This window comes from Dromiciops gliroides, chromosome 6 (genome assembly GCF_019393635.1).
Source record: "Dromiciops gliroides isolate mDroGli1 chromosome 6, mDroGli1.pri, whole genome shotgun sequence".
In the NCBI taxonomy this organism is placed as follows: domain Eukaryota; kingdom Metazoa; phylum Chordata; class Mammalia; order Microbiotheria; family Microbiotheriidae; genus Dromiciops; species Dromiciops gliroides.
Window position 1 is genome coordinate 264578569 of NC_057866.1, and position 12602 is coordinate 264591170.

Here is a 12602-nt window from a genome sequence, read left to right on the forward strand (position 1 = left end):
ATTCCTCAGTTGAGAAATGACTAAATAAATTATGATACGTGAATATAATGAAGTATTACTACACCATAAGAAATAATGAAAGAAATGGTTTTAGGGAAACCTGAGTGAAGTGAGTAGAAACAGGGGAACAATTTATGTAATTAAGAACTTGGGGGGGGGGATCGGAGCCAGGCAGTACGGTAGATAAAGCACCAGCCCTGGATTCAGGAGGACCTGAGTTCAAATCTGGCCTCAGACACTTGATATTTACTAGCTGTGTGACCCTGGGCAAGTCACTTAATCCCAATTGCCTCAGGGGAAAAAAATTTAGACTGTGAAGAAAAATAACTGAAAGACTTGAAAATTTTGATCAGTACAGCCACCAGTAATGATTGCAGAGGACCACCTCCTGACATAGTCTGCAGTTTCATATATAATTTTCTCTTTTTGCTCTACTTTGTAAATGGAAATGCCCATTTTATTTGATATTTGCAAAAGTTCAGAAAAAAGTTTGAATAATAAAGGGGTGTGTGTGTGTGTGTGTGTGTGTGTGTGTGTGTGTGTGTGTGTGCGCGTGTGCGTGTGTGTTTTGTGGCCCATGTGGGTTATATTCGTCTATATGGGTATATCTAGGTGTGGCTCACAAGGAGTGAATAGCTATAACTATAGTCTCCTCCACTCACCCTTTTTCAGAGGAGACTGATTCTTGTCAAGATGGGAGGGGAACAGGAGATCGGGGCCAGTGGCTAGGTACCTCACTAGAATTCTACCTCTCTGGCCCCCTAAATAGTTATGCTAGAGGAGATGACATTTGGGTGCGAGATGTACTCATGCTCCGTATCTCTTAACAGGGAAGAAACGCCCTAAGACCCAGGGCTCGACTCCCATCCTGCCAAATGCCAGGTCTACAAAGACCACACCTTGGAATAGCAAAAAATAAAAACTTTTATCCAAACTGACAACAAACAAAATCGGAAAAATGTACAAATGAGAACATAACAGAAAATGCCTAGAGTGAATAAGCTTTCCCACTGGGAGTAAGATAGCTGAACCTCTTGAACGCAAGCTCCCACCTCCAGGTGAAAGTGCCCAGAGCTTCTAGGGCTGGTGACAGGGACATGAGCAAGGTATTCAATTCTCTCTTCCCTGGGTTTCTCCCTTTAGGGACCTCCCTGAAGAGAAGTTGGAATTGTGTGTCTTCTCTCTCCAGGCTGGAAGCCGGAAGATCAAGCTTTCTCTTCTTTCCAGTTCTCTGCCACATGCTCCCTCACAAAGGAATGGAAGATTGAAGAATAACTCTTATGCAGTAGAGTTCTGAGCCAAGAGTTACAGTAAAGTAAGATGGATGAGCCAGGCCAGAGGGTCTGAGGCCCCTTCTAGCTCAGCCATGATCTGTAAAATGGGAACAGTAATGCTTGTAACAACTACCACACATCATTGTTCCAAGAATCAAACGTAAATGTTACATCAACAAAACTCTACGCAAACTTTTAAGGCGCCTTATAATGAATGCTCAGATTTATACAATGCTTTACTGTTTGATCCTCACAGCAACTCTGTGATGATCAACAGATGAGGAAACTGAGGCTAGTGACTTAGCATTGCAGTGTTTGGAAGCGTCAGAGGCAGGATTCAAACCTAGGACTTCCTGGTTCCTGATTCAAGGAGCTGCCTGTCAATACTGGCCTGTCTCAGCCACTTGTATTGCTCAGTGGCAGAGGAAACCACTAAGAATTAACTCTCCAGTCATCAAATAACATGACAAATGGAACATTTTCTGTTTTTTTTTTTTTTACTCCTTTAGCCCTGATAAAGCCACGTAAATGCTCACCTTTACTGCCCCATGATAACGCTGGAGGCCAAAGTTCCCGAAACAGCCATGACTGCTAGCCACTGAGATGACATGTCAGCAGTGTGAGATGACGACAGCCTGCAGAATGTATGTAGTTCCTGGCCACCTGACTGGGGGAGTCAGTGTGCCCCTCCCCTGCCAGGCTGGCTGTACCCCATCAGCTGGGACACCTTCCAACTCACCACAGTTTGCCCTCCTGGAGATAAGAGTCACAGTCTGAATGTTGGAGGTAGAAGGGACCCCAGAGATCCTCTAAGGCCAACCCCTGTATTTTACAAGATAAGGAAACTGAGGCCCAGATCAGGAAAGCGATGTTCCCCAAGCCATGGATAAAAGCAGAGGCAAAGTCAGGACCCTCCTTCTCTGACCAGCTCATCGGCTACTCTTTCCACTGGCATTACATAGGAAGAGGGCTAAAGAGAAGATACAACATGGGCTATAGCTCTGGTCCTCTTATCTCAGAGCAGCATTCTTCTGGAAATCACCAAACAACATCTGTCTCTGTGACAGACTGGGCTAACCTTAGCAGAGGAAGGGGAAGCACTGAGGAGGTCCCAGGAAGGCCCCCTTCCCAAAATAAGCTATTTCTTTCCCCCAACCTTCTTCTGAAATTCTTACCATAATGATCCATTCCCATGAAATTCAGTTACCCAGGGGGGAGGAAGTATATTTCACACTGTAGTGTGAATTCATTTTAAAGTCTTTGCTTGGGGGGGGGGGAGGAGCAGCTAGATGGCGAAGTAGATAAAGCACCAGCCCTGGATTCAGGAGTACCTGAGTTCAAATCCGGCTTCTGACACTTGACACTTACTAGCTGTGTGACCCTGGGCAAGTCACGGAGGAGGAGGAGGAGGAGCAGGAGGAGGAGGAGGAGGAGGAGGAGGACGAGGAGGAGGAGAAGAAGAAGAAGAAGAAGAAGAAGAAGAAGAAGAAGAAGAAGAAGAAGAAGAAGAAGAAGAAGAAGAAGAAGAAGAAGAAGAAGAAGAAGGAGAAGAAGAAGAAGGAGAAGAAGAAGAAGAAGAAGAAGAAGAAGAAGAAGAAGAAGAAGAAGAAGAAGAAGAAGAAGAAGTCGTCCAGAATGAATGAACATTTGTTTCTTACAGATGGGAGGAATTCCAGAGGGCACTGGGGAAGGAGTGAGACATGGATGGGGAAGGGTGGAAGATGAGGATGAGGAATGGGAAATAGAGGTTAGGGAATGTAGTCCTAGTTAGCTGATGGTTAAGTAATACAAGGATACCCAGAGTAGCACATGGTGGCTTAGCCTTGGGGGCATAATGGATGGAAGATGAATCAGAATTTTCATGTGGAATGCTTAGAAATCTCCAAAGAAAATCCCAGACTCTTCCACTCACTAGTTCCACAACACATTTAATAAGAGCAATCATATTTCATATCTGTATTTTGTGAATTGACTCCCTTTGTATTTTCACACTACAGTCACTTCCCAATGAACCATCCCCATCCAAGGAACCATCATCTATAAGAAAAACTGCTCAACAAAACCAGTTCGCACAGAGATGGTGTCTGATGTGGGATGAAGCATCTCATACCCATTGTTTACCACCTCCACCAACGAGAGGACGAAAAGTATGTTCCTTCTTTCCTTGGAACCAAGATATATTATTGTATTTATTCTTGGTTCCACAATACTCCACGAGCAAAGAAACACCTCACCTCCACATCTAGTTGACAACAATAAATAATGAAAATAAGTTCTTTGAGCTATTTACCCTCCACCCCTAGCAAGTACACTCTAGGTGAGCTCACTCTCCCAAGCAGTAACTTTGCAGTGTCCCAGAGTCTTTCCCACACATATACACCACCCATGTATTTTACTAGCTGAAGCCCTGCCCAAGAACCTTTAATCCACATTCACGCATGTCCTGAGCTCCAGCCAGGCCAGGATCATTTCAATCAGCTATCAGTCCCAAAATTGGTAGAGGAGGGGGAAATATGGGAAGAAGTGAGGATGGAGTAAGATGCTTCCAATTGTACCATTTAATAAAAAGGCTGTTCGGTTTTTTGGTCATCTTCCTAGAGGTTAGAAACTGGACCATTAATTCAACTCAGTAAATCTTTATTGAGCATCCCTGGAAGTCATGGAGCCATGAAAAGAACACCAGAGTTGGCAGCATGACAGTTGGCCTCCTTGCTCATGACAGTCGTGACAGCATGGCATGACATTTATTTCCTTAGAGATCTCAGGTAAATTACTTAATGCTTCTGAGCCTCGGTTTCCCCCTCTGTAACAGGAGGTTAGAATAAATATCCCTGAGTTCCCTTCCAGATCCGCATCTACCATCCTCCAATGCGATATACAAGCACTCTCTCAAACTTATCTTCTAATTGTAATTCCATGACCAAAGACTCAGAAGGAACTTGTCCAATGTCTTTGAAAGCTATCAGATCCTTCCATTTCTTTTTTTGTTTGTTTGTTTGGTTTTGGTTTTGTTTTGTTTTGCAGAACAATGAGGATTAAGTGACTTGCCCAGGGTCACACAGCTAGTAAGTGTCAAGTGTCTGAGGCTGGATTTGAACTCAGGTCCTCCTGAATCCAGGGCCGGTGTTTTATCCACTACACCACCTAGCTGCCCCTATCTTTACAATATACACTGCAACCTTCCCACTACACCTAATTCCAACTAGTATTACATGGTCCTATTTGAACCTATACCATAGTTTTAATAAAGTTTGTTCTTATTGTTGCTGTTCAGTCATGTTCAGCTCTTTGTGATCCCATTTGGGGTTTTCTTGGCAAAGATACTGGAGTGATTTGCCATTTCCTTCTCCAGCTCATTTTATAGATGAGGAAACTGAGGCAAACAGACTAAAGTGACTTGCCCAGGGTCACATACCTAGTAAGTATCTGAGCTGGATTTGAACTCATGAAGACGAGTCTTCCTGATGCCAGGCCCAGCACTCTATCCACTTACTAGCAGTAAATGTACCAGAATACTAACTTTTATTAACTTTTATTAAATGTGCTCCTTTCCTATAGGTGTGTGAAGGGGTTTATCAACAAACCAATTCAAGAAGCATTAAGTGCCTACTATGGTCCAGACCCTATGCTAGGGGATATGGAGAGAAACAACAGCCCTCATGGGGCTCACAGTCTGACGAGGGAGACAACCTATAAAGAACTATGTGAAAAGAAGCTATAGACTGGAGGGAAGGTGCTACCATTGAGGGGGTCAGGAAAGGTCTCCTGTAGACAGTGGTGTTTTAGCCAGAAGACAGATGAGGAGGGAGAGAATAGATGCCTGGAGTCTGGAGCAAGGAGGCCAAATGGCACCACAAGATGAAAGGGGCGGGAGACAGACAGACAGACAGACACGCAGGCACAGAAAGACCCTTTGAGATTTGTCCCTTCGTGAAACTGTTAGAGATGGTTTTATTTCATAAAAGAAGAGAGGGGAAAAGCTCATTTAAAATAACCCTGGAGTGTGACAAGAAAGTGGGAAAACATAAAAATTCACAGTTAGGCGCCTCCCCTACATTATCCAAATGCAGCTCCAAAATATCAGATTCTCCAGAATCACAGACACATCCACAAAGCCCCCCCCACCCCCCCACCTGCTGCCTCAGGGGAAAATCTGTGAAAAGCAGAAATACCAAATCTGAGGAAGTGACCTAGCCCAAGGTACAGTGTCAGGGATTAGTGTCCTCACTTTCAAATCCTATTTTAAGGATTCATTCAATTGGGTATGGCCAGAGGGCAGAATTATTTCACTCACCCCCACCATAAATAATTAACAGAATGGTTCGGACAGAAACACCGGATGTGAACTCAATCCCATAATTCTGAGTAAATGCAGCTAGAGGACTGCATTCAAATCCTGGTTCTGTGACTTCCTGTTTATGTCATCCTCAGCAAGACACTTCACTGCTCTGAACCTTAGCTCCCCAAGCTATAAGGGAGTTAAATCAGATGATTTTGTCCCTGCTAGCTCTACATAAACACGTGTGTGTGCACAGAGAGAGAGAAAGAGACAGAGAAACAGAGTTTAGGATCAATGACCCTCGCGTATGCCCTTTGTGGGTACTGGATGCATGTACCAGTCAACAAGCACAGGAAATCTCCACCATATAGTTTATTTGATATGTTACCTTATTTATTATTGTCCCAGATTCTAAGGCAATTAAGGGGCATATTCTGATTTTCCTCTTCAATTACCAATTTTGCAACTCTAATCAATTAGCTATGAGCCCCCCTATCCCACCTTGTAGTTTATTAATTATCATCTGTTAAACAAACTGGTAAAATCTGTTTTCATATAAATATTTACTCATCTCTCTAAATCCAAGGGCCTTAACCTTTTTTTTTTTGTTAAGGTCACAAACATCTTTGGCTATCAGCAGAGCTTACAGATTCCTTAAAATAATCCTTCAGTAAAGACCTAAAAGGGCACCAGGTGAAACGGTGATCAAGAAGATGAAGGAGAAACACTAGCATGCATCCCCATTCAGTCCAGAAATGCACGGATGGCCAGGTGCCTGTGGAAGTTCAAAGTGGGGAACTCTCAGAAGACAGGGGACAAGCTCTGGTAAATGGGACCTGAAGCCAGTGAGGCCTTGGCCCTGGCTGTCATTGCTTTCAGAACAGAGCCAGCCCCCCAGTAGATTACTGTACAGGGGAACCTAGCCAGGCAGGGCAAATAGGCACTGAGGCTCCCCACCTGCTGGGGGCTCCTCAAAGAGGCCTGAAGCCCACCCTCCTGAAAGAGCCACAGCAGGAAACAGAGACAGCCCAGGGTTGCACACCCAGATTGCATAGGGGATGGGGGTGGGAGCATCTCCAGGAGGCGTAAGACCAGCTTGATCTTCAACATCGAGTTGGGGCCTGTCAGGGCCATGGCAAGAGGGTGGAGCTGATTCCTGGATGGGATTATGCAAGAAGGAGATCTGAGGGCAGCACTGGCATGGGGCCACGGGGAGGCAGAGACAAAAGCCAGAGAGGGTGGTAGAGGTCAGGAAATGGGTCCATCCAGAACTATAATGGGAACAGCATCCAGAATAAAGCAGGAACTTGAGCCAAGATGGCCCATCAAGGAGAGGAAGGCCCTGAACAAAGTCCCAATCCAGGACCTGAGGCTGGAGACATGAATAAAGCACAGAAGACGCCAGCTACTTTGGAGAAACACTATGGGTTAAGAGAGCCCAAGAGGTAAACCAGGAAAAGAGAGGAATGCATCATAAGAATAAGGAGCGCCTCAGAGAACCAGCTGCAAGGACACCAAGAATAGATGGAAGAAATGAAACAAGAAATCAAAATGAATTAGAACTACTGAGGAAAGAATGGACATGGGACTGGACAGCTTAAAGTGAGAAACAGAATGGGTCAAACAGAACTCCTTGATTCTGTGGGACAAGAAGAAATATGAGAACAAAGTCAAAAGAGTAAAATTTACAAGAAGCTAAAAGGTATCTACTATCAAAAACCACTGATTTAGGGAAAAGGTTGAGGAGGAATAATTTAAGAATCATCAGACATCTTGGAAACCATGCAAGATAAACCAGAAGAGCATGTTTCCAAAAAATCATAAAACTGCCCAGATGGAAAAGGTCAATCAACTGGTCACCTCTTGAGAGAAGCCACAAAGGGAAAACACCCAGTAATATCAAAGCCAAAATCCAGAGCTCCTAAGTCCTGGAAGAAATACCACAAGCGGCCACAAAACAAGAGTTAAGGTATGAAAAAAAGTCAGTAATAAATAAATCTGCAAAGACTTCAGAGGTAAGCTGCTCCACCCAGTCTGAAGTGCACAAAAACGAGGCTAGGAAAGGGAGAAGGGAGGAAGGGGGCCGAGGGGCTGAACCAGACATTGCTGGCTCAGGAAAACTCAGAAGCAATGAAGGCCAAAGGAGGGGGGTCTCTTGTGAACTCCAGACACCCAGGTGGCGGGAGGTGGGGCAGATGCCTACAAATTAATCTGAGGCAGCCAGAGGTCAGAACAGTGACTTCACAAGCCAGAGCGACTCCAGTAATGGGATGCCTGAAGCCAGGTCCCAGCCCAGACCTGGCAAAACAGACAGGTACACCAGTAGTCCTCAAGGGTGACTGCACAGGGAAACAGTGTGCCTGCATGCGAACTCTTGCAAGCACTGTGAGCCTCAGCAGAAGACAGAGATACCTTAGAGGCCAGTGTTAGAACGGTGGGATCTTAAACCTGCCATGGGGGGGACGGGACCGTCAGGATTATGAGAATCATGTGAAGACAAACAGCTGAGGCCTGAAGCAGGTATGGATTACCAGGACACGGATAAGAATCAATGATAGAGGGTGATACCTAAAAACAGCCCATCCTGATCTCAAGCAGAAGCAACCAGGAGGGAAAGCAAGAAAAGCATTGGTGCCAGGCACATGATCCTCACAATACTCCATGGAGGTAGGCGTTATTATTACCCCCAATTTATAGTGGAGGAAACTGAGGCAAACAGGTTCAGTGACTTGCCCAAGGTCACAGCCCAACATTCCATTCATTGCACCACCTTACTTTGATGCCTCTACCTAACTCTTTCAAAAGTTCTAGAAGATACTGGCTAGAACACAAAAATCTACTGAAAAACTGAAGCTAAAAACATGAGCAAACAGAAGGTGACTCTAAACACAAGAAAAAAAGAAATTTTTGAAAAAGGTAAACTGGGGGGCAGCTAGGTGGTGCAGTGAATAGAGCACCAGCCCTGGATTCTGAAGGACCTGAGTTCAAACCTGGCCTCAGACACTTAACACTTACTAGCTGTATGACCCTGGGCAAGTCACTTAACCCCAATTGCCTCACCAAAAAAAGAAAGAAAGAAAGAAAGAAAGAAAGAAAGAAAGAAAGAAAGAAAGAAAGAAAGAAAGAAAGAAAGAAAGAAAGAGAAAGAAAGAAAAGAAAAGAAAAGAAAAGAAAAGAAAAGAAAAGAAAAGAAAAGAAAAGAAAAGAAAAGAAAAGAAAAGGGTAAACTGGAGACAAAAATCCAGAAGAGAGTAATCCCATAACAACTACAACTGGTGGGGGGGGGGGTGTTATAAAGACTATAAGAGTAGCTAGAAGTGAAAAGTTATAACAAAGTCAACCAATAAACAAAAACAAGTTAAAATTTGAATTAGACATTAATTAAGAGTTTGGGAAGAAAACTTGAAAAGAGAATAAATAGCTTGGAGTAGAAAGTGGAAAAATTAGAGGGAGCAATGGATTCCCTGAAACATAGAATAGAGCCAAAAGGACTCAGTAACCCTATAAGACCAAAAGAAATATTAGAACAAAATCAAAAGTCCCCCAAGTCCAATTCTTAAAACATGATATTGCAGAGGCAGCTAGGTGGCACAGTGGATAAAGCACCCGATCTGGATTCAGGAAGACCTGAGTTCAAATCCAGCCTCAGTCACTTGACACTTACTAGCTGTGTGACCCTGGACAAGTCACTTAACCCTCATTGCCCCACAAAACAAACAAACAAAAAAAACATGACATTGAAAAAGGCAAAAGATACACTTTCAACCAAAAATAACTTAGTCTGCAAAACTATATACAATCCTAGGGGGGTGGGGACAGGGGGTGATGGATTTTTTTAAATCACAAAAGTATTTTATTATTTTCCAGTTACATGTAAAGATAGTTTCCAACATTTGTTTTCATAAGATTTCTGGTTCCAAATTTTTCTCCCTCCCTTCTTTCCCTCCCTACTCCCTAAGACAGAAAGCAATCTGATATGTGTACAATCACATTAAACATATTTTTGGATTAGTCATATTGTGAAAGATGAATCAGAACAAAAGGGAAAAAACCTCATGAAAGAATAACAAAACAAAAAAAGTAGAAACAGTATGGTTCAATCTGCATTCAGAATCCACAGTTCTTTTTTCTGGATGTGGAGAACATTTTCCATCATGAGTTCTTTGAAATTGTCTTGGATCATTGTATTGCTGAGAAGAGCTAAGTCTATCATAATTGATCAGGTGACGGATTTTTAATAACAGATTTTCAGACATTACCAGAGCAGAGTAGAAATTTTTAAATGAAAACTCTGGAGGCAAGAGAAATCTAGAAAGGTAACGGGTATTTAAAAGGAAGTAAATGCTGATTAAGTTTCAAGAAGAAAAGATAAGCATCCCTTTGGAATCCTCAGATAAGAAAAAGAGAGGCAAATAACATAGATGGTCTGGGTGTGGATTTGCTATGTTTTGTTGGTTTTAAGAAAGAATAAAGGGGGGGAGCAGGGAAGAAATACATGAAGGAAGAAATGAAGAAAAAGTGAGGGGAGGAACTTAAAAGTACAATAAGAGTATATGTGAGTGTGAGGTAGCTAGGTGGTGCAGTGGATAGAGCACTGGCCTTGGATTCAGGAGGACCTGAGTTCAAATCCAGCCTCAAACACTTGACAATTACTAGCTGTGTGACCCTGGGCAAGTCACTTTACCCCTGTTGCCCCCCCCCCCAAAAGAGTATATGTGAGTGTAACAAATAATAAAATACTTTTATGGAAAAAAAAGAGTATATGTGAGTGTAACAAATAATAAAATACTTTTATGAAAAAAAAAGAGTATATGTGAGAAGAAGAGTAATCCAAGTTTCAGGCCTTAAGGCATTTCATCAGCTCCTGCTTAAACCTGGTTCCTAATCTGGTAGAGAAGGATGCCAACACAACCTACCTGCAAGAAGGGGAGTTGGCATGACATTTAGGAGAAGAGAGAGAGTGTTCTTTTTGTTTGTTTGCTTTACCAAAAGAGAAAACATTTCCATATATGGAAAGTGGGACAGAAACCAGAGGACTAAATATAAAGCTGTGGTGCTTACATATCCGCGCTTCTTTCAAAAGCATGGGATAACTTCAACATGTTGCTTTCAAAACCGGCCTGCTTCTTTGTTTCCCTCTGAACTTCCTCCTGTTACCTTCTTTCTTCCTTTATTTTTCCTTCTTTCTGTTTATTTTTACACAGATTTATTCTCTGTCCCTCCTACTCTCCTGGCTCCCAACTGGATAATTAAAAAAAAAAAAAGAAAACACTCATAAAAAACGTGCGTAGTTCAACAAAACAAAATCCCGAGTTGACCACGTCCAAAAATGTCTGTTGCGTTATGCATTCTAAGCTATCACCTTCATGGCAGGAGACATATAATGCCTTTAGTCCATCTCTAGTCCTCTGGCATTGCCATTTGTCATTACATTGATCAGAGGTCTAAAGTCTTTCAAAGCTGATTTTCTTTGTAATATTTTGTCATTGTATAAATTGCCCTAGCTCTATTCACTTCACTCTGCATCAGATCATGGAGATCCTCAGTTTCCTCTCATATTGTGCATTTCATTGTTTTTTGTTTTTTTTTTAAGTGAGGCAAATGGGGTTAAGTGACTTGCCCAGGGTCACACAGCTAGTTAGTGTTAAGTGTCTGAGGCCGGATTTGAACTCAGGTACTCCTGACTCCAGGGTGGGTGCTCTATCCACTGCGTCACCTAGCTGCCCCTTCCATTGCCTTTTTGTTGTTGTTTGTTTGTTTTTGTTTTTTGCAGGCAATGGGGATCAAATGACTTGCCCAGGGTCACACAGCTAGTAAGTGTCAAGTGTCTGAGGCCGGATTTGAACTCAGGTCCTCCTGACTTCAGGGCTGGTGCTTTAACCACTGCGCCATCTAACTGCCCCCTTCCATTGCTTTTTATGGCATAATATTACATGACTATAATATATACAATAGTATATGCTATATACTATAATTTATTTAGCTATCCCCCAATAAGTGGGCATCTCCTTGGCTTCCATTTTTGGACTACTCTGAAAAAAAGCTGCTATAAATGCCTGTGTGCACATGGAGATATTATGTGCACTCAACATTACTTCTTTAAGAAAGAAACGAGGGCAGCTAGGTGGCACAGTGAATAGAGCACTGGCCCTGGATTCAGGAGGACATGAATTCAAATCCAACCTCAGACACTTGGCACTTACTAGCTGTGTGACCCAAGGCAAGTCACTTAACCCCAACTGCCTCACCAAAAAAAAATAAAAAGAAAGAAAGAAACAAGGGGTTCCCAACTTGGAGGCAGACCTTTGGAAAGAAAGAAAAGATTTGGGAAGGCAAAAACTTAGAAGATTTCCTGCTGATCTCCCTAGAGATTTGGGAAATTTCCCCTTGGGTGAAATCAAGGCCTCTCTCTTGGGTGAGCTATCTCATTCAAATCAGGAAAACTCATTCACTCAGTGTATTTTCCTGGCACAGAATGAGATGGATTGATAGTGTCATGGAAACAATGAACAGACTTTGAGAGATATTGGAAGATACTATGCCACAGTCCATGAGGTCACAAAGAGTGGGACATGACTGAAAAATGGAACAATAACATTTTTTCATATATTCTAATTTGTCTGACATTTCCCATTTCTGTCTGCTATTCACTTGGACAAATGGGTTTACTCATGACTGATGATTTGAGATGGTCTTCTGGGTAACTGGCATTTGGTCAGAAGAAGCCAAGCCTATGGGTGCAACCTTGGCTTACCCTCCCCTTCTTGAAGGGATAGTGACTAGGGAAGCCAGCAGTTTGTTGCTTTTGAACCTGAAAAAAATCATGCCTTTTAGGGACAAGTCATAAGGGCTCCAGCCCCTAGACTACTAAGCCACTAAGATTTGGAAGTAAAGACATAATATAATTCTCATTTGGTACCCCTTCTCTCTCAGAGAACAGAGAAGGCAGCCTCATGGCCACTTCTCCTATTCCCCTCCATGAAGCAATCAAAGTGTCCCTTGGAGAGAGGTGGGCAAGATTCCTAATTATCAATGCCTTTCCACAAGCC